Source organism: Cimex lectularius, unplaced genomic scaffold (assembly GCF_000648675.2).
Source record: "Cimex lectularius strain Harlan isolate CLEC.00 unplaced genomic scaffold, Clec_2.1 scaffold3, whole genome shotgun sequence".
NCBI classification, from domain to species: domain Eukaryota; kingdom Metazoa; phylum Arthropoda; class Insecta; order Hemiptera; family Cimicidae; genus Cimex; species Cimex lectularius.
The window spans coordinates 1,696,836-1,723,576 of NW_019392688.1; the positions used below are offsets into that span (position 1 = coordinate 1,696,836).

The 26,741-nt window shown below is 34.3% G+C and overlaps 1 protein-coding gene across 8 annotated transcripts in view; it reads left to right on the forward strand.

Annotated features, from left to right (window-relative positions):
- Window positions 1-26,741, forward strand: part of LOC106662146 (protein alan shepard) — a 189,673-nt gene that overhangs the window by 41,751 nt on the left and 121,181 nt on the right. Inside the window, exon 1 of one of the 8 annotated variants that reach the window (XM_014385978.1) lies at window positions 16,016-16,259. The exons of the other annotated variants lie outside the window; for them this stretch is intronic. The gene's annotated coding sequence lies outside the window, so the exon portion shown is untranslated. Of the gene's footprint in view, window positions 1-16,015; window positions 16,260-26,741 lie in introns of those variants that run through there. 8 annotated transcript variants of the gene reach the window in all.

The window sequence follows — 26,741 nt, forward strand, 5'->3', positions numbered from 1 at the left end:
TCCAGATTTAAGACGCAATGAGCGAGTGTTACGTTTAGTTCAATCTACAGTTTTTTGTTTTTTTTTATACTCCTTAAAATCTGAATATTCATGGTTTAGGCCTCTTATTTTGATGTCAGTTGATAACCTAATTGAATTGTCAAGCATATGATTCTGAGTGACCCGAACTTTACATGCTGGCATCATTGTTTGGCATAGGTGAAGAGAAGCGTAACAAATGAAAAATGAAACGTACTTTTTGCAGATTTTCCAATAAAATTGGCTTTGAAAGTAGGGAACGTTTCATATTGTTTGTATACGGAGACATGGGCGAACACATAAACTTACTTTCACCCTTTGGCTGGAATATCTACTACCTGGAATCAACCACCTTCGCTGTAGATATTCTCCGTTTCGATTTCTCGCATTACACTAACAGTCAAGCATTAAGGGCGTGCTAGTCTAGGAAATAAAACCTTTAAATAATCCGCCTAAATGGAGAGATAAGTAGCCGAACAATGCGGCTCAATTCCTTGGGCCGAGGAGTTTGTCATTTTTTGCTTTTTAAAATCCCGTTGGTCCTTCCCTGGGCACGGTTACCTCGACAAAAACTTTCTATTCATTTGGGCAAATAAGTCGTCGTGAAGAAAGATCTTCTCTTCTTTCTCGAGAGACGTACGAGACGCCGCTCGAGAGTCAGCATATCCGGTGCTGTTAGATAAATTCCTGTCGATTCGTTCCCATTCAGTCGGTTATTATCGTTAAAAAATTAAGCCTAGTAAACACAGGCGGACAATCATAAAAAACCCGTGAATTATCTACGGAAGGGGTAAGAATAGATTCAAAATGGTAAAATATTAGGAACGTTATAATTGGCCCGAATCACCCGTTTGCAAATTATTATTGACTTTGTGACACTCATAAGGCACAATATATAAAAAAAAAGCATTCCCTATGTCTTAACCTTCTTTGCGATTCAATTGGTCCAAAAAATGCTTTATTTAAATTGCTAATATCAACAATTAAATTATTCTTGTATGCAGATATGAGAACATTAGTCTCTGGCCGTACCCAAACCTGAAATTCAAGAGATTTTTAGTTGTCGTCTAGGTAAATCAGTTATAAATTTGTAGTTTATTCGTGTTTGGTTTGCATATCTGGTCAACTGTCCAGCAGTGTCACCGCGTGGTAGACATTATTTCATCCTCCCTTGAGATGGGACAGTACTGCTCAGGAGCCTTTCTTGACGTAAGCCAAGCTTTTGATCGAGTTTGGCACCCGGGCTTGCTGTTGCTCAAGGGCAACCTTCCATCCACCTACTATCTCGTACTGCACAGTTACCTCACTGACCGATTCTTCCAAGTCATCGAAGGCCATTCCCTCTCTTCATATTTTCCTATCCATGCTGGTGTCCCTCAGGGTAGCGTTCTGGCCCCTACACTGTACCAGGTTTTCACAGCTGACATGCCATCTCATCCCGAAACCACCACATTCACATTCGCAGACGATACGGCAATTCTCTCTAGCAACTCCGATCTTGTCATTTCCACTCGAAACNATTTACTTTTTAAATTATTACAACTATAAAATTTTCAGAATAATATCAGACTTTTTCATATTTGCAATGTATAAAAAATGTTGTACTTAAATAAAACACAAGTTGTTTTGTTTTCTTAATGTTTTTAATATTTCAAATATCTTTTAGGAAGCTCAAGTATTTTCATAAATAAATGTTTATTCTTGGTTCCGTTTCGTCTTCTTGCTATGTTCAGTGGTAGGTTAAGGATATAAGTAGGGCGAGGCACGAACACAAACCCACTCTTAAGATGGCGAAACGAATAAGTTGCAGGATCATCATCCCTCAAACCCCAAGGAACAATTTACTTTTTAAATTATTACAACTATAAAATTTTCAGAATAAGATGCGACTTATATTTGTATATAAATAGTATATCATATATCTTAATATATAAATAGTACTATAAATAAATAAAGCACAAGTTGATTTTGCTTTTTCCAAACATTTTATTTCATCATTTATTTTGTAAATAACTTTTAGGAAACTCAAGTATATTCCTAAATAAATGTTTGTACTTGGTCTTCGTTTCTTCTTCTTGCAAGGTTCAGTGGTGGTTAGGGATATAAGCAGTGCGAGGCGCGACCACAAACTCAGCCTTAAGATTGTGAAACGAACAACCTACAGGTTCATCATCCCTCAGACCCCAACGAGAAATCTCATAACTTCACTTTTTAAATTATCCAATTATAAAAATTTCCATAATAAGATGCGACTTGATAATATTTGCAATATATAAAAAATATACATAAATAAAACACAGATCATTTGTTTTCTTCCAAAAAATTGATTTTTTAATCATTTATAATATTGTAAATGCCTAATTAAAATTTATCTAATAAAACTAATTAAAAGTCAGTAGAGTCCGTGTTGGAAAATGTACTCAAAATTATTCCCGTGTCTATTTTATTTTTAATTGATTATTATAACTGCTTGCCTGTTTAGGATGCTCTTATTAATAATAACATCGATTTAAAAAAGTGTAAGCTGTAATCGAACTGATTCAAATCGATGTTGATTTCAAATGAAGTCATTTCTTATCGCTTAGCAGTTGCTAAGTCCACCTCAGTGCACAGTAAGACCTTTATAACTGGCTTTGTATCTTCAAGCCCTTCTCTAATTGCGTTTTGTTAAAAATAATGTGGCAACGGGATTTCGACATATCTAAGGATTATTTTGGACAATTGCTGGACGAGGTGAGACAACTTTTAATCAAAATTGTAATACAATTTCCTGACTTTGGTAGGAAAATAGTTTCTGATCTGATAAATCATAGTTGATTTTCGCCAAAGAAAATTGGTAACGGGTTTAATATTTGAAGAGTAATTTCACGACTGGTAGTTTTCTACACATTTATTTATCAAATTATTAACATATATTAACAAAAAATTGTATAAATCAAATTTCACCGTTTTGTAATAGAGTATTGATTTTATTTATTGTGTACAGTGACGTGAATCATTTCATACAATCCGCACAATTGGGACAAGTTTGATTACATTTGAATTTTCAATTTTTTTTTTTATTAAAACCGCAATTCATTTGGTTAAACAAATAAAACGGCCGAGTTTTTAATAAATTATGTTCAGTTTGACACGTAGCATTTGACGTTTGACCAAGCCAAAACGAATCAGCTGTTATATCGCCAAAAACCAAAGCCATTTCAGGACTTAGTCATTATTTTTTTATCTCGATAACTATTAAGAACGGTGTGACCTACCATTTAATCTGGAAATAGTTCTTAAGCATAACAGTGACTTCAAAGATAATCTTATTAGGTACTTAAAATTGATAAATGAGTAAGGATACATATAACCAACCACACGTGGCATATCTCCATGTTGCAGTGTGAATGTATTTATTAGCGTGGGTGATGAGGTATGTCTGGGTGTGGCTGTGACTGAATATCGAGTAGCTCACAGGCCCGCCAAATTAATTTAGGTAATTATATATTTGTTGTGTGATGTGAGGGACAGGTCACCGCTATCAAGGTTGTAGTAATACCACCGAGATGCGGCGACTTCTCCAATATGAATGTATTTATTAGCGTGAATGTTTTGAGTAAATGGACGTGGATGTCGAGGAATATCGAGTACTCCACAAGCCCGTCAAAAGGAAATTAGTCTAATGCATGAATGAATTTCTTTACATACTGTATGAATGTATTTATTAGCACGAATGGAAGGAAGACGGTAGGATTACGACTATCCTATCGACTTTTTATTTAGTTGTAGGGGCAGGACCTCAGTCGTGAGCCCTGCCAACTGTAGATTAGGTAATCATTTTCTTAGCGTGAATGGTTATTGTTAGTGAGTCTATAAATATTGAAGTATTTTTAACAAACCACGTGTGGGATGGTAGGGACGAGCAACAAGACACTCCTTTGTTTGGTCGGTAGGAAACAAAATTAAAAGAAGAGATATGGTGAATGAGATAGAGATAAAGTTGAAATGAAACAAAGAAAAATGCGAGAAGCTTATATATGTGAGGTGCCGTCCATGACCATAGTAGTTAGCTGTTAAGTGGATTGATAGGTTCCAATACTGTTGAATGTTTATTTATAGTTGGGATATTTTTAGGTGATTATTAGTTATTTTTATTTATTGTGAATTTAAATGTCTGACACAGCAAGGTACAGGGTCGCAAAATTAATTACCCTGAATTCATGGGCATGTACACATATGCTTTCAATCTAAGATCTATGTACATGAACCGAGAATACGTACCAAAGAAATAATTATGTTATAAGAGCTAAACAACCTTAGAAGACTGAACTCGAGCATCAGCTGATGATGATTCTGAATTGCCTGAAACTAAATAAGTTGCGTAAAAAGCCCAGGATTTTTGGGTCCTTTGCAAGACAATGGGATATCGCATAAGGATGATTAGGTGGGAGTAGGAAACAATGGGAATCTCTCAAGAATCTATTTGTATAATTATGGAAGAAGGTTCAGGGTGGTGAATATTTCTCCCAAAAATCGAATCAAAGGAGCCCATGTCCTCAATAACTTTCAAGCTGAAGTCCATGAAAATGAAAGATGTTCTGAACCAATGATGTCCATCGGAGCACTATACTAAGAGGTATACCAAGAAGCGCTTGCCAACGCACGAAAATAAGCTATCACACCTCTGATAGGAACTTCATCCTTCTGTAGGAAGTTCATACCATCAGAGAACATCGTAGAAGATGACATTGTCCCACCGGAAAAAGATTGGCATTGATCAACACGGTTTAAATACTGCAAGCAAACAGAAACACCTGCTGGCATACGTGTTGCTTCTCCGTATCAGCAAGTGTCTTGACGGTTCTTGGCAATTTAATATAGGGCATAAGTTGAGGTTTAAAGTACCCTGGAACATATATCGATAAATAGAGGGATTTGGCACATTTTTGACTTGTGGTTCAGATGCTGCTAGATTGAGCGTATAACTACCCCAACATAAATCCTGGCATACTGTTTAGGCAGAAGCAAGTTTTTTGGGGCAACAACCGTAGAAGAAAAGCGACCATTACAACCTGGCCAAATAATCAAATTTCGCGATGAATTATGATTTATTGTTCTCTAATTAAAGAAAAAAAGGGCACTGTTACAGCATAATCCCCATGGAATTACAATCGTTCAAATCAATACATTCTGAGTCAAAAGGTTCGACGAAATTAGATAAATAAGCACAGCTAAAAATAAGCTCGTGTTTGAATCGGCGTTCAAACTGTTTCGGGAAGTTTTGTCAGCTGGTAATAAACGATAAACGACTGGAGTGTGTCAGTAATGAAAAGGGCGTTTTGAAAGGGTGGATCCCCCGATCAGCTGGGCGAAAGGAGTTACGTCTGCCGGGGGTTGTACCACCCCTTGACGCGTTCGATCTCTCCTTAATCGCCAGGGAAGGGAGGACACGGATGAGGGTGGAGTCCTTTTTTCCTCGTCCTGCAGCCCCCCGGCTTCCCCAGGAACTTTTGCCCGCACATGTTAACAGGCTGTAGTTTCGCCCTTTTATTTTTTCCCTCGGAATAGAGGTTTTCAGGTTTTTTTAGCTCCGAAACATTTTCGGGTTTTTGAATAAGCCTAGAGTGATTAATAGCATATTTGTTTTATCTTTTTTACCATACTTATTTTGCTTCTCTTGTTTTATTCGGAATCTTTTACTATCTAGTTTTTCTCTAGTTGTCTCTCGTCTATTACTTTTATCTTTATCATGTAGGCATGCTTCAGTTACCCTTGATGAAAGCGAATTTAATTGCTTGAAAGCTTTCGTTATATTGTCCATAATGTCTATTTTACTAGTTCTCTCGTTGCCTATCCAGTTACGAATACTACAAACCGATTAAAAATTAATCCTCTGAATACTAATGCCTTTGCTGGAAGCTCTCACAGTCTGTCAGCCTTTTGAGTATCTACTCAACGTCATCAGTACACAACAATCATTTCATCGTCTGCGAAGAACTGCGCATTGCTATGTCTTTATCCTCGAATACCCGTTTCGCCAGATTTTAAAAATATCTCATAGAAGCCATTCCTCTGAAATGGCTCTGACAACCTGTTGCCCGCTTCAATTTGTACAAGTTTCTCGTGATGAAGAAGCCATAATAATTTATGAATAAAGAAGTATTTTTACAAGAAATATGAATAAGTCATCAGGAGTGCGGATATTTGTTTAGTCATTATTAAGCGAGCCGGTTCGCAATTGTTAAAATTCATTGTTGTTAAAAACTTCATTTGTGCAACGGTTATGTTTGGGATGAAAACAAAACATGTACAAATCATGGTACTTGTAAGGAAGGATAGCCCCCTGTAGCATTCCTCACACATTGTTTACTCTAGCGGATGATAATAGGTCATAACAGATGGGAATCGAACCCACGACCGTGGCGTGAGAGTCTCTCATGCTAACCACTCGGCTACCGCGGTCCCCAAGCCATTGACTTATTACATACAAGTAAAAAAATAACTTGATTTGCACAGTTAGAATAATCTAGTTAAATCGGAGTGTCTCGGTGGTTCTTATCAATGTCTTGTGTGCGGTTTGCAATTAGGTGTGGACTGATGGTATCTCATGGAGAGGTTTTGAACGTACCAACATAATTATATATATATACCAACATAATTATGATCATGATATCATATTAATAATGTATACCAACATAATTATATATACATTTATGTGTTCAGGGAGATTTGCATCTTTTTGACTTGCGATTCAGATGTTGATTAAGTGATGACCATACGACGATGGCCATACTGCCGAATTGAGCAGATAACTACGGGTAATCAATCATTAAACGTATAGGAGGATGTTACTGTTTAGATGTTTTAAAGCTTAAAATTTCTTCTTCTTCCCTTTATGAGCTTGATTTAATTTTAATTTACTTATAAACCGCAACTTTTTACACTTTTCATATTCTTAGGAGTCATTATGTTCTCCGATTGGTACTTTCAATTCAGTTGTTTATTACTAGAATGGCTGAGAGTTAAATGATTCCTGAATCAGTATGGAAAGAAATTCTCCGTGGATTCACCGATTTCTGGTGAGACGAATCTATGTTTTCCTTCTATAGATAGAAACTTACGGTTAATGGAACACGAACTTCAATAGCAATCTTCCTCCGACGTGTGGCCGAGTATCATGGGTGTTTAACTTCAATTGAAAGGAAGATTTGAGGAATTAGTCAAGCTTGTGAGTCATCCGATCAATCTTTAAGAATAGCTTCTCAGATCATCCATGGGAGCGTTGTAAATGTGTTGACTCAACAACGCAATACTGGGTATTTTAAAACGGAGCGTATATTTAATACGATTTGGCCGACAAAAGCTTGACGTAAACGCGCTAGAAACACGTTAACGCAATTTCGAGATTTCCGTATCCTAAATGAGCTAACGTGCTAGGAAGGTTATTATAGGTTTTATAAGAATTGAGTAAATAACATATTTAGTCACCAGTTAGCGGACTTCGAAATAGCACACTCGTGTAAGAAATCTTTCTACGTTAACCCGATTCGTATGAACTTCGTATGATCCTTCCTTTCTCACGAACAATTGGACACCGATTAGCACTCATCAGCTAGTGTAGTAAGTGTCTAAACCTCTCTACTTTAACACAATTAGCACAAATGGCTGAATGCCCTTAAACTTGTTTTAGTTTACGCTGCAGATTCATGAGCTTTTTGGCTCTTCCATTCTGAGGGACAATATACACCGGATGGAATACCCGAGACCGTGCTAGTGTCGAATGTGTCAGCATAATTTTCGTGTACAAGCCTAAAAAGGATTACGATTAAACTGTTATTTCATTGTCTTTCAGATTTATTCATTATTGAGGTAGCCATGGAAAAGTTGTATCCTGTTAGATGTTCTAAGGCTTGAACGATTTTTGAGATTTTCAAAATAAACTAAAATCTTAAGGAAGAGAATCAATAAGTTTTTATCAACGAAGTAGCACACCGGTTAGAAGACTTCGAAATAGCACACTTGCTCCAGAATCCTCTCGACTTTAACATACTTAAACACTATTCACCATAGTGTGCAAGAATAACCTCAAAATGTTTCACGATTAAGCTTCAGTTCCATCACCTTTTTTACTTCTCCTTTCTCACCCACAATAACGCACCTGTTAGCATACCACTAGACCGTGTTAGTGTAGAATGTGTCTCCATAAACTCGGTACTTAATACAATTTTCTTGTACAAGCCTAAAAAGGATTACGATTAAACTGTTATTTCATTATCTTTCAGATTTATTCATAATTGAGGTAGTCATGCAAAAGTTGTATCCTTTTAGATGTTCTAAGGCTTGAACGATTTTTGATATTTTCAAAATAAACTAAAATGTTAAGGAAGAGAATTAATAAGTTTTTATCAGAGTTAACGACGTAGCACACCGGTTAAAAGACTTCGAAATAGCACGCTTGCTCCAGAGTCCTCTCGACTTTAACATACTTAAACACTATTCACCATAGTGTGCAAGAATAACCTGAAAATGTTTCATGATTAAGCTTCTGTTCCATTACTTTTTTGACCTCTCCTTTCTCACCCACAATAACACACCTATTAGCATACCACTAGACCGTGCTAGTGTAGAATGTGTCTCCATAAACTCTGCACTTAACACAATTTTGTGAAATGCCTTCTATTTTTTTAACGATTAAGCTACTGTTCCATCACCGTTTTCGCACTTTCTTTCTCACGCAGGAAAGCAAATCGATTAGCATATACTAAACCGTGTTAGTGTCGATTGCTCAAAAGAATTCTCTACTTTTACACAGTTAGCACAGTTATCGTTAATAACAAAGAAATCGGTGTTTTTTTTTTTTTTTTTTTTTTTTTTATAGCATGGATTTATAAAACTGTTCATTATTTCTCAGATCTAACCATAAATAGGGTATTCACACTAACGTTATGTCTGTGAGATATGTTATTAATAAAGTTTTATGAGAGTTAATGAAATAGCACCTTTGCACAAAAATTAGCTGACACTCGCGTCAGAAGCCTCTCGACTTTAATACTCCAAACACGATTAGCACCTGTTAGCATGGCCCCAGACTATGCTAACGTCTAACGCGTCCCAAAAACTCTATACTTTAATTCACCCAACAAGATTAGCACCGTTTGCGTGAAAAAACATTCATCACATCACAGATGGAACCACAGTTAAGGTATTCATACAAATCTGTCCGGTGTTATTGTGCTAATGTACGAACCATCTTTCCAGATTTTTATCTGCTAGGTGTGCTAACAGGTAAAGGAAGGTCAATAATGATTTTGTAAAGTAGTTAATGAATTAGAATACTTGCACATTCGCGTAAGTTACTCTCTTCATTTTAACACACTTAACACGTTTACCAAAGTTTGCTTGCGTGAATATGTTTTACTGTATTTAAAGCAAGTCACGTGTAACTTGCAGTTATTTTTCTTTATCTTCACCATTTTTATTTTTAGGATACTAAATGCTTCAAATAACTCTTGCTTTTCAAAATTGTCCAAATATGTATGTATTTAGGTTTATTATCTAAGCTATTTATACCCTAATTATACTCGTTTAGGGATTTATCCGGTTGGACGGTTTTTCTTTATGAAAACACCAGCTTTTCTATTTGCATAATGTGAGAGTCATGCAAATTAGTTTCGAGTAAAAAAGAGGGTCCAACTCTCAACTAGTTTTCGACATGAAATAAATGCTTCCTGAGAAAGTAACACGACCTCGGGGCTTTAAAACAACTGGCGGTGTCATCTCACAAATCCTTTGAGCCATAATTCACTTTTGCTGTTTGTTGTTTGATTCCTTGAGGCAAGAAGGGGAATAATTATCAATAGAAAGTACGGATAAAACGTTGAAATGGTATGGAATGAGTTGAGCCAATAGGTGATTCAGATGAATTCCACAAGGAATTTTTCAGAGGCGGTGAGTAAGAACAATCGGTCGCGGAACTTGACAAAATGACTCATTCACTGACTCCCGACCCCATTTGACAACGTTGTAAAGGTCTTAGCTTCTTTGTTTGGCTTGTTGGATTTACTTAGTTTGCCGTCGAGAATTTGGTGTTCAAACAGGTTGAGCATAGCATTTACCATTCACAGCATACACTGCTTCTGACGGTCCGACTTCTCGCTCAGTGAAGTTTCCACTTCTGCCGTAAAGGGAAAACAACAATTAAGTGAGAAAAATGCCAAACGGGATTATCGATTTAATCCACATTATCTTGTAAATTTAGTAGCCCGGGGGTTTATTAACCGTGAACTTGGCCTAAATAGTGGGAGCCTCACGAAATGCGATAAGAAAACTACAGAAAGTCATAAACTTTCTATCTTTTGACACAAATTTAAAAACTAGTAGACACCAAAAGTGTCAATTTTACATATTATCTTTCTTCTTATTTTATAAACACTTATCATTGTAAGTACACCTAAGCCTAAACTCCAAAGCGGTACCCGTACGGACACTAGTAGTAACACAACAACGATTAGCAGACCCCCAGACCGTGCGAGTATCACGTCACAAAAACACTCTACTTTAATACATTTAATTAATAGTACAATTTGCGGGAATAACCATAATGTGATTACGATTAGGTTATAATTTAACCTGCCCATGCTAGTGTAAAATGAATCACAAAATCTCTACTTTACCACACATAACAAAATTAGCTTAATTTACGTGAATAACCATAAATTTGTTTTCGATTAGGCCACAATTTCAGGAGATTTTTGGCCTTGTCAGGAGCAATAGCGCATCAATTAGCATACACCTACCAGTGCAAGTGTAAGTAGGTCACGAAAAATCTATACTTTTCTATATTAATATAATTAGCACAATTTGCGTGAATAAAACAAAATTTGTTTACTCTTAGGTTAAAATTTCAGGAACGTTTTGACTTTTCCGTTGTCAGGAACAAAACATTGTTAACAACAGCATAAACCTGCCCATGCTAGTGTAAAATGAATCACAAAAACATTATTTTACAACACATAACGAAATTAGCTCAATTTACGTGGATAACCGTAAATTTATTTTCGATTAGGCCACAATTTCAGGATATTTTTGGCCTTGTCAGGAGTAATAGCCCATTAATTAGCATATACCTACCAGTGCAAGTAATGTATCAAGTAAAACGTCGCAAAAACTCTCTACTTTTGTGTATTAATAGAATTAGCATAATTTTGCGTGAATAAAACAAAATTTGTTTACTCTTAGGTTAAAATTTCAGGAGCGTTTTGGCCTTTCCGTTCTCAGTTAGCATACACATGCCCATGCTTGTGTAAAATAGGCCGCAAAAATCCTATACTTTTCTACATTAACAGAATTAGCACAATTCGAGAACATAGACCGACATTTTTTTCTTAGCAGACAGCTGCATGTGCTAGTGTAAAATATATTACAAAAACTATCTACTTTACCACACATAACAAAATTAGCACAGATCGTGTGAATAACCCTAATTTTGTTTACTTAGCGTACACCTGCCTGTGTTGGTGTAATATGTATCACAAAACGCTCTACTTTTGCGTGAATAATTATAAATTTGCTTATTTAGCATACAGGTCTGCAAGTGTTAGGAAAATATATTACAAAAAACTCTACTTTTGCGTGAATAACTGTAAATTTGTTTACTTAGCATACACCTGCAAGTGCTAGTGTAAAATATATCACAAAAACTCTCACTTTACCACACATAACAAAATTAGCACAATTCGTGTGAATAACCCTAAATTTGTTTACTTAGCGTACACCTGCCTGTGCTGGTGTAAAATGTATAACAAAAATTCTACTTTTGCGTGAATAACTCTAAATTTGTTTACTTAGCATACACCTGCAAGTGCTAGTGCAAAATATATCACAAAAACTCTACTTTACCACACATAACATAATTAGCACATAGTGTCGAGTTGTATCACAAATTCTCTATGTGAATAAACTTAACACGATGAACATAGTACGATGTCCACAGGAACTCGAAAATCTATTAAAACCTTATGCTTCAGTTAACAAGCGTTTTATTATATTATATGTTTATATTTGTTGAGCTTTAGTAGAAAATTAATTTTAACTGGAAATACTCAGATTTAAAAAGTAGTGTGTGAATTATTCATGGTCTTTCAAATATCACCAGAAAATATTGTTGAGAGATGGTGAATTTGTTTTGTGTAAATTTTGTTAAGTAAGGAAAGTTCAGTTGTAGAGACGGTTCACCAGTTTAAACGGGTCACAAGATTATCATGAGAAAAGAGGGCGTTTCTGTAAAACTGTGCCCTCCTCGCGAATTCAAAGGGAAACGGAACTTAAAAGAGAAACTTATCCGGATTCAAGAAATGCCCTTCCGAGGGGCACAAAGTAGAATCGGCGATGTGGATTCCTCGCCTCCTCGGAATCCGGATTCTCAAAGGGAGGATCCATCAGCGACATCGCCCTGGGAAACAATTTATTGTTTTACCCCCCTTGAAACAGTCGGTTTTCATTACTGAAACAGTCTCGTAAAGCCGAAACACAATCCGGGGGCGTTAATTTATAAAATATTAATGGACTTCGATTAATCAACCCGGTAGTCGGCTTTACAAAGGGTGCAGAATACACTAATCACCTGAGCAAATTTAATCAAATGCCGTCCGATTGCTTTTCCTGGCGTTATTCTTTGCATTGACGCAATTGCATGTAAATTTTATTCGGGAATATGGCCTTAGAAGTCAATTTCAATGTGGGACCGTTGATCATATTACAATTCGAATTATCAAAGACTTTCAGCCATAACCTTGATAAACCTGTCTAATCAGCATTGATAATCACGTATTTAATAGACGTGAAATTAAAATCACCTATAAATTGTATACACCAAATGTTTTCTACAACTTTAAAGTATACAAATATATTTTAAAAAAATGATACGGCCATGTATTGCATTCATATTGTTTAAAAACAATCAGTTAACCATTTAAACCGTTAAGATAAGTAAAATTCCAGTCATAGGCTAAATGGGTAAATTTGAGATACTCAAGTTCGGATTCAGGAAGTTAAAAATCCAAATCAAACAGAAAAAACCCACAAATTTAGTAGAAAAATGGTTGTCGAATCCAGTTCTAGACTATACTTACAACATTTTTGTAATTAAAAAAATCAACAGGGAAAGAAATTACTATCGATTCTTTAAAACCCTGACATACTTTTGCCCTTTCACATTAGCTACATCAGCATTTGTTCACACCGGTAATATTTGGTCCTCCGGGCCGGATATGAACGAGCGACCTATGGTTGTACATATTTAAAAAAATCTCGGCGTGAACAACATGTATTCCATTTTATTTTATTTTATATATTTCTTTAACGGATTAGAAGAAAGAACAAACCTGTCGTCTAGGTTCGCCCTTCTTCCAAATCTATCATTGGAGTAATGAAAATAAAGAAATCCAGAGCGTTTCTTCAAGACATGGTGTATTAACTGTATAAAATCCACAAAGGAGTTAATCAACTAAACCTACTGTTGGGACAAGTGACTGAGTACGCCTTTGGTGGTACAAGGTTTATGCAACCCTCCGGGGAGCTCCACATTGTGCCTTCTTCATCTTGCTCTTGAGCTTTTCTGTGTGGGGGGGTTGCCAAGCATCTGAGGAAGACACTAACACGAAAATGTGATGCCTCGCCACTCCCTCACTCTAAATATTTATTATTTACATAATTTTTTCATTTCATTGATTTTGTACGGCTTGTTCAGAAGGTATTACTCTTCAAAAAAAGCTTTTTTACTAGGATGAGTAAATTTATTGAAAGGATCTATCTATATTAGGGGGTAAATAATTCCTTTTTTTTGTTTTATTTGAACAATATTAAGAAAAAAACAACACGATTTTATTGATCTACTGGAATCTTCTAAAGATCTGTTAGGATTAGGAAAACTTAGGGAAATAAAAACTTGGAAACTTAGTCAAATTTATTAAAATCTTTATTATAGAAAAATCATACAACTACGTCTCGTATCAAATATATCTATCTCTATTAATGCGTAAAATACAATTTTGTTGATTTTATGTGAACAATATTAAAAAAAAAATCACGATTGTACTGATCTACTGAAATCTTCTAAAGATCTTGATTAGGGAAATAAAAACTCTAAAACTTAGTCAAATTTATAAAAATCATTATCATAGAAAAATCATACAACTATGTCTCGTATCAAATAACTTTTTAATTGGCACAATGAGACACTTCTTATCATATTTTTGTAAAATTATTATTAAATGCAAAAAATTTGGTGTATGTACCCAACGGTTTTCATTGATTCAAGCTGTTTGTATTTTTTGTTTGTTTTGTTTATTACCGTTCATTTATAATCGTCGGATATTAAGCAAGGACATGTCAGCCATTAATTCCCTGTTGATCTTAGCGTGGCCGTCGCGATTACCTCACTGGTGATGACGAAGAAATTATGAACGGGGAATCTGAAAAGCGGGAGAAATACTGCACCTATCACCATACTCCAGTTTATAAAAGCCAAAACTGCAGATTTCCCAAAGTTAAAGTGCAATTCCAAGTTCGTAGGGAAGTTTAGGTCAAAGACTTCATCCGTTTGTACTGGGAGGTATTATCAATCTAAAAGACTGAAATAAAGTGCACTAAAACTCACCATCATTCATGCGTGTTTTTCACTATGTAATTAACCTATTATTATTTTATATAATTGTTGTTGTGTATATATACAACAACCACCATGGCTTTGTAACAAGTACTGAGGCGATCGTTTCTGGTTTGGTATTCTGGGAAATTTGAAATCGGCGGGATGTGGTTAATAACTTGATTTTTCAGATACCCCAACAAGAAGTCGTCTATATGTAAAGAAAGATTTGGCCAAACCATGGGACCTCATAACCCATAATCCGTCGTAATCGGTTGGTAACACTTGAACAACACAACTCCTAAATTTTTTAAAAACACTCAGAATTTTATATTTTATTATAGCCCGCGGTTTCTTGCTTTCCATTAAGAATAATTGATACTTTCACATATAAAAAGGAATATTTGTAGTTCCATATGAAACGTCCAAAGTCTGGAATTTTTGAAGAGAACCATTTCGTTCAAATATGAGCTATTCTCATAAAAGTCTTAACATGAGATACGTATTTACTTCACGTCCCACCTTGCAGCACGCAACATACATCTGACATAAATCGCGACATAACTTCAAATGAAATTTTAAGAGAAGGAACTTCAACACACAATAAAAGCCAAATGCATACTGTAAAGAGCAAGAGTCCTTTTCTACCCAGGTATACACTTATTCTTCGATTTCTTCTCATCTTAATAGGTCAAGTAACTGTAACAGCTAAATATTAAGATATTCCGTACTTTTGTTAATTTGTTTTTTTAATAAACCCCCTGATGATGGTGGAATAAACCACCGGAAGCTCGGCACAGCCCAAATAGTTGTTTTGCTCCATATGACCTCTGAAGAAGAATAAGTGTATACAATGTGGGTAGAAAAAGGGTTTTACAATTATTACTTAAGAAAGTCAAGCTAGACAACTTTTTTGCATTGCGGTTTTAAAGTACAAAAGCAGAATTAACAATATGTTTCGAGTTGTATAAAAAGGTACATTCCGTTTAAAATGAAGTAGTTTCGACTTAATGAATCTTAAACAGTTTATGAGGCCAAAAGACTTATTTGAATATGCAATCATTTGGCCAAAATTCGACTTAATCAGTTTTGCCCCCAGAGGGTGCAGAATTGTAATTGCCTGTTGTCAAAATCTACTGCACAGACCCGGTCCATGGTGTGGGGGGGGGTTGAAATGTGCCGAGGAGGGTGCGTAGTATCAGGGCAAAGAGTCATCCGGAGGAAATGGGGCCAAATTTGGCCTCCGAGGGTGGTTCGGGGGGGTGGCGTGCGTGGTATTGAGTGCGGGCCGGCGCGTGGCGGAGCCTGGCGGCCTGTGCGGAACCGTGGTGCCGCTGCGGGGAGTGGCCGGCCGGAGTGGGGCGCACGATGGCAACTCAGTTCTCCGCGAGCCGATCACGCCACCGGCCACCAGCCCGACTGTGATCCTGTGATATACTGACAACTGTGCGAGCCGGCCACTGTGATTTAAACCGTGCGTCCTCGACGGCCGTCCGATAACCGGCTCGTTCTGCGTTTATGCGCGATTTTCCTCTAGTTTTCCAACGGCCGATTACTCCGTAACAAGCTTCGATCAGTGGATGTCACTTGTGAGGACCCTTGCAGGCAGCGAGCGGTGAGTCCTTACTCCTTTCAACATATTTTCAACATTTTCTAACCCTTGGATTATCAAAATTTACAATTATTCGCCGAATTATGTCAACCTGCCCCACAAATAACCACTTCACGCAATTTTAAGACTTTTCCCACATCAAACGAGTCATCCGTATGGAGGAAAATTTCCCCCCATAGAAATACATTTTCCAAAAAATACAGCCCAAGTGAAATCCTAACCATCGACCTTAAAAACACCCAAAGACTTATAAAAATTCAACCATTTTTTAAACTCCTTAGATTATATCGTTTTTACGATAAAATTACGGAAACGTTTTACCCCCTGCGGGGGTGGGCGAATAAGTAAAATAACGACCAGTGCGATTGATCTTGGTGTCATCCCTCTTTTGTTGGGAGTGGTTTTTCCGTGGATTCTGCCCGACGGCCGAGTAGGGTGTGTCTCGGAAACCTTTGCCCAGTCGAGGAAACTAAGAAATAACTCAACTGCCCTTTCGTAAATTGTCTTTTTTTAAGGAAAATTTAACACAGTACATCTCGGGTTGTTAATGGTCGTTCAAGTGATTAATTGACTTTCGTTAGTGGAAAAAGATATTGGAAATGTTCAAACGTGACTTACGTGTCAAATCGTAGGATCAATTTAGCCTGGAATTTAATTTGCCAATTAGATTTTTTTTTATATGACCCCCAAACATAAAAACCAGCAATCGACAAAATAAAAATGTTAATGCACGTAATACTCATGAAGACCATTTTCTTTTCTTCTCGCATTGGAACTTTAAATCAATAGCAAAAAAACAACCCTGATGGAATCATTTAAGTCAAACGTGCAAAAACGAACACAAACTTCAAAACCGGTTTATACGATTACATTTGACATGAGAGATGCAAGTTTAAATAATTCAATGGCTAATTTAAAAAAAAAAATCGTTAATTGCAGATTGTATAAGACAATAGTATTTTTTTTTGTTCTTGAACAGAAATCGTGTTTAATTTTATTATACGGCATAATTCATTTAAATATCCACAATACCACACCATCAAACCAATTACGCAATTTGTTTTGGTGAGAAACGATTACTTTTGACAGTGGAAGAGGAAAACGTCAGTGGATTGTTGATTGATTCTGAAAGTGTTTGCTTTAGGTAGAAAAATAGACTATTTTTTTCATTATGAAATCGCTTATTTTCTCAAAATTAAAAGTCGACGAAAGTTTTATAATTAGTACCAATATCAACGACCCAAAACCAATTTTAGTTTTGGTTGCCACTTACTTCGGCGAGAAACGATTACTTTTGACAGTGGAAGAGGAAAACGTCAGTGGGTTGTCGATTGATTTTGAAAGTGTTTGCTTTAGGGAGAGAAATAGACTATTTTTTCATCATGAAATCGCTTATTTTCTTAAAATTAAAAGTCGACGAAAGTCTTATAATTAGTACCAATATCAACGTCCCAAAACCCATTTTAGTACTTACTTCGGCGAGAAACGATTACTTTTGACAGTGGAAGAGGAAAACGTCACTGGACTGTTGATTGATTCTCAAAGTGTTTGCTTTAGGGAGAGAAATAGACTATTTTTTTCATCTTGAAATCGCTTATTTTCTCAGAATTAAACGTCATCGAAAGTCTTTTAATTAGTACCAATATTAACGTCCCAAAACACATTTTAGTACTTTGGCGAGAAACGATTACTTATAAAATATACCATTTTTCCAGTTTTTAGCAGAATATCCACAGTCCAAAGTCTTACACGATTAGCACAAATAAGACTTAATTATTCAGAAATCGTGAGATGCGGTCTGGTGTGATGAAGGTTTCAGAAAAACATTTTCTTTATCGTGCCAACGTTTCGATCTTTATTGAGATCATCTTCAGGGCCTGGGATTTACAAACATTGTTTACATTTAACAAATACATGTTGTAAATTTTAACTATGTTTGTAAATCCCAGGCTATGAAGATGATCTCAATAACGACCGAAACGTTGGCACGATAAAGAAAATATTTTTCTGAAACCTACATCACACCAAACCGCATCTCACGATTTCTGAATAATTATCAACTAACTGTCACTAATCACCACATAAATAAGAATGCAAACATAATCACCAAATAAACAATTTAAGAAGTAAAAATTGTTTTAAACTTTTTCGCAAGTAAATTTGTTATTTTTAAACTTTAAGCATCTAAGTTGCCTGCTGATTTGTTTTTTGTTTTGTTTTTGAAATGTAAAAAAATGAAATTTTCATCCATATCTTGGACATTTAATATGTTTATGAAAAATTCCCAATCCACTGAAATTGTCATAAGTTCATACGTTTATATTTTGTGGTTTTTGTTTTCAAAATTAGAATTTAAAAAGAATTATATTTTTTCGCATTTCTTTGATATTTAATAAATTTATGGAAAAAATCCAATCCACAAAATAACAGGTTTAAATTGTCTTAGGCTCATCGGTTTTAGGTTCTATAGTTGAGGATTATCGCTAAAACCTAATTTATATAAACAAAATAAGCTTATAAAGACAACTATTTGTCGAAAGTTCTTGGCATAAATTGAACTGAATTTTGTTTTTTAATCTGGGAAAAATCAACTCTGATAATTTATTTGATTCTATTGTGGATCGAATATTTAAAACGAAAAGTACTGATAGGAATACGAACTTTAACACCGCAAAACCGATCAGAGAACTTGTTTCGGTGAGAAACTGTTTCTTTTGAAAGTGGAAGTTTAGACGCTTCAGCGGATAGTTGATTGATTCTGAACGTGTTTGTAATGGAAGAGAAGTAACTATATTTTTCATCCTTAAAAAGTTTATCTCCTTCAAATTAAAAATTAAAAAGTAATTTTCTTGCAAATCTTGGCCATTAAAAAAATTCTGAAAAATCCCAATCCACGGAGGTTAAATTGTTTTAAGCTAATCTTCTTTAAGCCCTATAGGTGAAAATTATCGCTTTAACTTAAGAGATTTCAACGTACAGAAATTTATGAAAGTAATAAAATATTTTTGCCAGATTTGATCATAAAAAAAACATTAGCATTTATAAATTCATTTTTTCCTACATCTTACATGTATTTGTAAAATGTTTATAAATCTCAGGCCCGATAAAGAAAATGTTTTTCTAAAACCTACGTCATACCAGACCGCATCTCACGATGTCCAAATAATCATAAATAATTATGTGTCATGAATAAACTCGTGTTTTTATTTATTTATTTTTTATTCGGCGAAAATAAGATCTGATAATTTATTTAAACTGTCAATTTTCCTGTCCTAAGTCGGAGAATACCAAAATCAACACTCCAGATTTAAGAACTTAACTTCCCTCTAAGAAAAACGATTATTTTTGAAAAGTGTAAAAAGCTTCAGTTGATAGTTGATTGATTCTAAACGTGTCTTTTAGCCGACGGGAATGAGGCATATTTTGTGGGAAGGAGCTTACGTTGGTTTTCAAAATTAGAATTTAAAAAGAATATTTTCTCTCATTTCTTTGACGTTTAATAAATTTATGGGAAAAAATCCAATCTACCAATGAATAGGTTTAAATTGTCTTAGGTTCATTGGTTTTGGGTTCTATTATCGCTATAACCTAATTGATTTTAAACTAATCGTAAGTTTATGAAAGGAATTAGCTATTTTTTTTGACATTGCTATAACTTATTTGAAGTGTTGGAAAACAAACATCAAATCCCATCAAAACAATTTGAGAACTTGTTTTGGTGAGGAACGTTTTACTTTTGACGGTGGAAGCTTGATTGATTAGGAACGTGTTTGCTATGCAAAAGGAACGAGATCGATTTTGGGAAGAATCGTAAATAATTTAAATTAATTATTATAAAAAAATGATAATAACTTTTTATTCTAAGGTCTTGGTTGAGATGAAAAAGCAAGTGTCACGAGCGGGATTCGAACTCACGACCTTCGGCTAAATACACCGCTGCTCTAACCCTTGAGCTATCGTGACTTCGGTCCACTCGGACACCGACTCCTCATCTCAACCTACAACCTTTCGAATTTTCTTTTTGCCATATTTTCAAATATCGTGTAATCGATTCTCGGCGACTTATAAAATGGCCTAATTGAGTGCATTAATTCTTTAAATTAATTATGCTTTTTATCTAGCATTTAGCCGAAGGTAGTGGGTTCGAATCTCGTTCGTAACACTAGCTTTTTCATCTCAATCAAGACCTTCGATAAAAAAGATAATTGATTCGAATAATTAATAGGCCAATTATGACTAATAAATAGACAAATGAATCTTAAATAAGATAAAATAAACGAAATTTTCCCACATGTTTCCCATTTTTTTACGGTAACAATTAAACTGAAAATTTATTTGAGCACTGTTCAAGTCTTAAATTCCGAAATACCTAAATCAAAACCTCCAAAACAAATTTATGAATTTCCGTGCATGTTTGCTGCAGGAAGAGAAGTGGACTATTTTTCACCCTGAAGAAAGCTTATTTTCTCAAAATTAAAAGTATAACTTTTTTTTGCATATCTCTGCCATTTAATAAATTTTTGAAAACTCCAAATCCAATTTAAATTTTGTTAAGCATATCGGTTTTAATTTTAATGGGAAGATTAGCTTTATTAATTACCTTTCTTGATTTCTCCTATCTAAAGACGATTAGATATTTTTTTCATGGAACTGTTTAGTTTTTGTTGTTAATCAGCGAAAAACAGCTGAAATTTTATTTGAATCTGTAACTTCTTATGACAGATCAAGCATCAAATATCAACGGTATTCAAGAAGAAAACTACAAAAATACAAACATCAACATTACCTAGCCAAATTTATGTACTTGTTTTGTGAGAAACGATTACTTTTGACAGTGAAAGAAGTAAACGCAAAGGCCAATAGATTGAAAATGATCGTTTTTTATAACTAGGAGATTTTTTTTTTTTACTTGAAGAAGTTTATTTTTATTAATATAAAAATCCTCAAAAGATGAAACTTTTTTGCATATCTTTGACATTGATAAAACAACAAAAAATCCAAACAACCAAACAATCCAAAAAGAAGAGTTTAAATTGATTTTACCTAATAGAGATTTTAAAGAGAATTAGCTCTTTTTCGTCAGTTCATGACATAAATTGAAGTTTGTTTATATTACAATTAATTAAGGTTTTTAGTTGAGATAAAAAAATCAATGGCACGAGCGGGATTCGAACGCACGATCTTCGGCTTGATACGCCGCTGCTCTACCATTTGCGCTATCGTGACTTCGATCCACTCGGGCACTAACTTCCCATCTAAAAACCCCACCTTTTGAATTTTCCCTCTCATTCTTTGTCAAAATCCGGTGACTGTCTTTGAATTTTCCCTCCTTTTTAACATTTTTCAAGCGGTAGAGTAGCGGCGTATCAAGCCGAAGATTGTGGGTTCGAATCCCGCTCGTACCATTGACTTTTTTATCTCAACTGAAAACCTTAATTAATAGTAAGATATTAATTGGTCATGCAGACCACGAAACTAGTGAATTTAATTTGTTTACATTTTTTTAAATCGGTTAAAATATCAGTTTGAATCTACCACTGATCGAGTCTTAAATATGAAAAGTAACGATTCTAAAAACAACAAATCCATAGGTGAGGATTATCGCATTTAATTATTCAGAAATCGTGAGATGCGATCTGGTGTGATGTAGGTACCAGAAAAACATTTTCTTTATCGTGCCAACGTTTCGATTTTTATTGAGATCACCTTCAGGGCTCAAAGTGTTTGTCTTCTGTGTAATTATGCCATTCTTGCGTGTCGTGTTGAGAGTGCACTTTGAGCCCTGAAGATGATCTCAATAAAGATCGAAACGTTGGCACGATAAAGAAAATATTTTTCTGATACCTACATCACACAAGATCGCATCTCACGATTTATGAATAATTATCGATTAACGGTCACTAACCACCACACATTATCGCATTTATTAACACTACTAAGTGGGTTTTAACAAAAAAGAAAATCGTGTTTTTAATGTATTTAATTTATCGAAAAATAAACAGAGACTTTATCCGGATATCCCTTGATCGAATGTTTAAAATGAAAAGTAAAAAATAAGATTATAACATGAACGAACACCAGAACAGTATAAGAATTCGTTTTTGTAAAAAAACTATTACTTTTGGCAGTGGAAGAGGTAAAAGGCTTCAGTGGATGGCTGATTGATTCCGGACCCGTTTGATATATTAAGTGGTCCTTTTTTTACTTCAAAAATTTTGTCAAAATTAAACGTTCATAAACGAAACTTTCTCGGCTTGTGTTTCTGACATTTAGCATATATCTCAAGAGTGACAATTGACGAAGAAAGAGGTCAAATTGTCTTAAGCTCAGCGGTTTCAAGAGCTATATTTCACATTGACCTGATCAATTGTAACTGTAATTTATGAAATGCAATAAAATATTACACGCCACATACTTGATTGATTCTGCACGTTTTTACCGTATGAAAAGAATGTGACCTACTTTCTGTCTGAAAATTTTATTTTTTCAATTTATTTTGCTATTATTATTTAAGAAAAGAAGCATTTTTTCATTCTGATAAAGCTTATCAAAAGTAAAAATTTAAAAAACCGAAACTCGCTTGTCATGTACCAAATTTCTCAAAATTCCCAGTCGTCAACTTTTTTTAGAGAATTTATTTGAATCTATCACTATTTGTGATGTGACTTGATTAAGCGTCAAAATTAAGACTTGTTTTGGTGAGAAACGATTACTTTTGACAGTGAAGGAAATAAAACGCTTCAAGTGATTCTTGATTGATTATGAACGGTTTGCAATGGAAACCTAGAATCGAGAAGTAGATTTAAAAATAGTCTTAAATTCAAAAGTTTAAAAAGACAACTTCTTCTCGTCTGCCGGTGGTCATTTACTAAATTACTTTAAAAAATCGGAGCTGACAGGGAAATAGATTTTAAATTTAAAATGCGTTAAGCTCATCTGTTTCAACTTCAGTGGATGGAGGAGCTTGAATCTAATTGATTGTAGAAGTTATCTAAGTCTTTAAAGTCAATTAGCTATTTTTCGAAAGTTTCAACATGAAATTGGGTTTTTTTAATCGGCGAAAAATCAATTTGGAGTATAATATTGAGCTAATATTATAAAATTAATACTAGCTCCTTTAAGAGGCAATATTTCTTCTTAAAGCACTTTTGCTAATTTTTAATAGCACACGTGTATCTCATATTTTTGTGTGTCTACATAAAAATATAGAATAATTATGAACATGATATTTTTTTATAATCTAGATTTTTCTAAAGAAAAAATCAATTATTGGCTCTGCATATTTTTATCTATTAATTTCTTTTTATTTTTAATATTATATAGATTTTGTCTTCGTAATGTCGAGCAGACCGGTGATCAGGGACGATTAAACTTACACCCAAAACAATTTTTTTAAAAATTTCATTGTCTTAAAATTATTATGTAAATACCAGCTGAGATAAGTGTTTAAATCTGCTGATTCTCCACACCGTTAAAAATTTGGACAAGTAAAATACAAAAATTGTAAAACACTACACCATTTTTCAAATTTCATAAATAATGTCGCATAAAGCATAATCACATTGCAAAGGCCAATTTTAGTACATATTTATTTTGGTAAAAAACGATTAGTTCTGACGTTGTAGAAGTAAACCATCAGTAGATGGTTGGTTGATTCTGATTTTATTTCCTTTAAGAGAAAGAGATCATTTATGTTTTTCCATGTCTTTGGAAAGTTTATTTCTGTCAAAATTAAAAACAGAAAAGTCAAAATTCTCTCGCATTTCTATGGTTAGCAAATTTCTCAAATAAGCCAGAGGACAAACAAATAATCGGAATTTTTAAAGTTTGGTTAAAACATTAATAACGGAATGAGCTCAGTGTGCATAGGGGTGAATGTATTTATTCATGTGAATGCGTATTGAATGATGCTCGGGGCTGAAATAACTTAGCTGTCGTATCCTCTTGTAATTAAATTAAATTTAAAAACTATTCAAAGTTTAATCAGGGACATATAAAATATGCGAATTATTTGAATACGCTTTAAGTTTTAAGACTTTTGAGTCGGAAAGTACCAATGTCAACACCCAAAAACCTATATAACTACTTATTTTGACGAAAAACGAATATTTTTGATTGTGGAAAATAATAATGAATTATAGATTTTAGCCAGTTTTTAACAAACTTTTTAATTGTAAAAAAATATTCCATTAGAAACAAACGTAAACATTTAAAAATCCGAAGTAGGTATATTAGTTTTCTGTTTTTTGCCTTGGACAAGCTTATTTGTGTCAAATTTGAAAGATTAAAAGACAAAATTTTCTCTCATGTCTTCGTCATTTAACAAAATTCACGCGCCCAATATATCGTATAATAAATATTGTAAATGGTTTAGCCTGATTATTTGGACGCATTTGTCATTTTTCAAAACTTGATTTCTTAAAACTTGAATTGACCCTGCTCAAAGTATTTAATACAAAAACGAAAACAAACATCAGCAGTTCAAATTTAAAAAACCTAATTTTTTAAAGTACTAATTAAAAATGCTAATTAAAATATTAATTAAAAATACTTAAAATTCTAATTAAATTTAAAAAACTAATTTCTTTTGGATGTGAAATAAGTAAAACACTTCGGTTGATAGTAAATGTTCTTGGACCCATTAAACTCTCTTAACCATTAAGAATCTATAAAACCGAAGGTGTATCATGCCAAAATTTAAATTTATCTCTAAGAAATTGTCCGTTTGAAAGGGTAATATTTGTAAAAACGAGAATTCAAAGGAGCCTATTCAGACTTGCTCCTGTTCTGCGTTGACAGCGGAATTTTCACCAGTCGAAACTGTCCATACGGCATTATTGGTGGTCTGTCCCAGAATATGCAAAACATTCTCAATTTCAATCAGAAATTAATTTTATAATTATCTCAAAAATTAATGTGACGCCCTTGCGAAAAATCCTCGGCACTTTTTCAATTCGTGTTACACTGAATTTTACCAGTATTGGTTTCGGTTATTTGCTCTGAACAAACAACATTGTTTGTTTGTAAATACTAAATATCAAGAAACGCCAGGTCGGTTCCCGAATTATTGGATTATCAGGTGATGGTTTCATACACGAATCTGCCTTTCCCACACGTTATATTCTGACTGGGAAAGGATGTGAAAGGAAAGTTCAGAGTCTACTTTCAGTGCGATTTCCTTCCTTTATAAAATTATTACACCTCAGTGTTATTTCCTTTAAGATTTTTTTTTTAAATTATCGTACAGGCCTAGAATTGCCAGTGGTTATTAGGTCAACGATGGAAAATTCAACTCTGCTGCGTTTGACGAAGTTCGATTAATTCAGAATGAAAAATACAATTAAATTTGTACTAGCCAAAAACTTATTGACTCAATGATAAAAGTTTTCGTTTTAATGAACAGATATTCTAGAAACTGAAACTACTAGCCTACGATGGTAATTTCTAGTTGTGTCTAGGTGTTTAAGGAAGTCAGCATCGTCGAAATTAAATTATATATTTGCCTCTTCCTATCAACCCCTCGAAGCTTCCCTATATATATATACGTACATCTTCCTATCAACTCGGCGTCCCCTCGAAGCCGCCCTATATATATACAAACTCTGCTATTCGTAGGTATGTTAAGTGATTAAGTTAAAGAGATTTTTTGTATATATTTTTATATAAATACATAAAATCAATATATCAAATCATTTGGAGGATCTTAGGTCTTCTTCTTTTACATTGTAAGTAAATTTTGAAGGAAACCGTCAAATAAGTGGGAACCAGGGAAAGGGAGGAGGAAAATTCAAACATTATATATTTCCTATGATTCACACCCATTAAAAATGAAAAGCAACGTGTTTGAAGAGTTTAAAATAGTTATGATATTTGTCGAACCCGTTTTTATGACCGTGGCAGTTTTCATCTGGGAAGAGAATATAATTGAAATGGTTTCGCTCTCTTGACAGATACGTCATTGGCCGCATTCAGAATTTTCCGCATCTGTAAAGGAGCAAGCCCATTTCTTTACTTTATGTCACTTATAATTTTAGCTTTATTCAGTTTTAAGATTTGACATTTGATTAAAAAAAAAATGAAATTTTTGGTTTTAGTGACAAAATAGAGGTAAATATTTGTCATTTTTGTTGAAAACTGTGTACATATCGCCTTTTTTCTGGTACACATTCGCCCATATCTCATAATTAAAATAGTGCCCTACTTCAAAAATTATCTTTATTCAAGACTATCTCTTTGAAAGGAGAATGTGATAGATGAATTATCATTATTTGCGTTAATTGATGTGCGAAAGTTCAGCTACAGGAGACAATCGATGGTCACTGACCGACCGAGGTGGACTGTGTTAATCTTATAAACCTAAACAAAACTCAAATAAATAAATAAAATAAACAAACATGTCTACGAGGTTATAAAACCTAACAGACATTCCTCTTTCTTTTTCTATTCTTTATAAAACCACCGCACGTCCAGCTTCAATTACAACCA